Here is a 2,065-nt window from a genome sequence, read left to right on the forward strand (position 1 = left end):
ATGGTAGGAGCTCCTGGATCTCTAAATTTAGGAGGAGTGTTGTTTTGAATCATGGAGCTGAGTTGCTCTGCAAGGAAGACCTTCTTATGAACATTCATCTTACGCTTTTGAGTGCATAAATCTTTAAGAAACTTAGCGTAAGCAGGAACTTGCTTGATAGCATCAAGTAACGGAATGTTGATTTGCACTTGCTTAAACATGTCCAATATCTTATTAAAGTTGTTTCCTTTCTTAACCGGTGCCAGATGTTGAGGAAAAGGTGCTTTAGGCACATAAGATGGCACATGAGTGGTTCCTGGAGAGTCAGAGTATTGTTGGACTTTGGATGCACTAGTATGTCTCTCCATTTCATTTTGATCTTCCGCATTGGACTTTGATTCTTCCCTAGGCATCTCTACTTTATTCTCGATCTGTTTACCGGACCTAAGGGTAATGATTGATTTGGCTTGCTCATGATATTGTTCTTGGTTTGAATTAGAGCCAATCTCATACTGTCCTTTTGGATTTACCACAGGTTGACTAGGGAACTTGCCCTTCTCTCTCTCACTCAATGTGACAGCAAGTTGACCCAACTGTACTTCCAGCTTGGCAATAGATTGCGCATTTGCATGTAAACTTTGCTGGTTAGCTAGTAAAGTATGTTGGGTGTCTTTTTGAAATTGAAGTGAACTCTGCATAAAAAGATTGAGTGTATCCTCAAGAGATGGTTTCCTAGATTGTGGAGGCACTTGTTCATACTGTGAGAACTGTTGAGGTTGTTGACTGCCAACTTGGGAGTAAGGTTGCATAGGAGGATTTCCAGATGGTCCTCCTTGTTGTGGTCCTTTTGCCCAAGAAAAATTTGGATGTCTAGCCCACCCTGGATTGTAGGTGTCTGAGTAAGGATCATTCCCAGGTCTCCGAAAGGTGTTCATAGCATGTACTTGTTTAGAGAGAAATTCTGAAAATGCTGAACTAGATGGACAAGACTGCGTAGGATGGGCGAGACTAGAACATATGGCACATGACTCGACTTGAGTTGTTTGTTTGTTTAACATTAAAGCATCCACCTTCTTTGTCAGGGTATTAATTTTGGCATAAAGATCTGGCGTGACTCCTACCTCATATATACCCCCTTTCTTCAGTGGTTGAGGACTTCTTTCTCCTCTATTTGAATAGTCCCATTGCTGGGAGTTTTCACGCAAGGTTTCAAAGAAATTCCAAGCCTCGACATCACTTTTGGTCATGAATGACCCTCCACTGGTGGCATCAACCATGCGACGGTTTTGGGGTGTCAGACCGTCATAGAAGTATTGAACCTGTTGCCACTTTTCAAAACCATGGTGTGGACATTTAAGAAGTAAATCCTTTCATCTTTCCCAACATTCATGAAAGTGCTCACCCTCTTTTTGTGTGAAATTCGTAATTTCTCTACAGAGAGCATTAGTTTTGTGAACCGAGAAGAACTTGTTTAAGAACTTCTTAGACAGTTGGTCCCATGTAGTGAAAGACCCAACTCCTCAACCATACTTTCGCCTTATCCTTCAAAGAAAAAGGAAAAAGACGCAAATGGATCGAATCGTCTGAAAAGTTTTGGAACTTAAAGGTGGAGCAAATGTCTAAGAATTCTTTCACATGATGATATGGATCTTCCTTATCTGATCCATAAAAGGAGGGCAACAATTGTATAACCCCAGGTTTAAGTTCAAAGTGTGCTGCCGTGGTGGCAGGCAACATTATACATGAAGGCGCATTGAATTGGACAGGGGCTGAATAATCTCTAAGAGCTTTAGTTCCATTCTCTTCCGCCATTTCAAATAGAATGTTTCTAAATCTTCTACGAAAGGTTCTTTCTATTTCAGGATCAAAAGGTGCTAGTTCTATGTTCAGAGATCTACGTCCTAGCATAAACTATGTTATCAATATAAAAAAGAAAACTAAACTAAGATGCAATCTTAAGATGAATAAAACTAAAAATAAAAGTTATGAATTCCTAAAAGCAAGAGAAAGCTATGTAAACGAGAATTGGAAGGAAGAACCCCGAAAAGGAGATGATGAATGTCTGAAGATTTAAGAGCTCCTCCTT

The 2,065-nt window shown here is 40.1% G+C and overlaps 1 non-coding gene across 1 annotated transcript; it reads left to right on the forward strand.

The window, feature by feature from the left end:
• The first annotated feature begins 1,314 nt into the window (after positions 1-1,314).
• LOC131241576 (small nucleolar RNA R71) lies at positions 1,315-1,421 on the forward strand. The gene has a single exon (XR_009169136.1). It is a non-coding gene; the product is annotated as a small nucleolar RNA R71 (small nucleolar RNA).
• The last annotated feature ends 644 nt before the right edge of the window (positions 1,422-2,065 follow it).

Source organism: Magnolia sinica, chromosome 3 (genome assembly GCF_029962835.1).
Source record: "Magnolia sinica isolate HGM2019 chromosome 3, MsV1, whole genome shotgun sequence".
Taxonomy (NCBI): domain Eukaryota; kingdom Viridiplantae; phylum Streptophyta; class Magnoliopsida; order Magnoliales; family Magnoliaceae; genus Magnolia; species Magnolia sinica.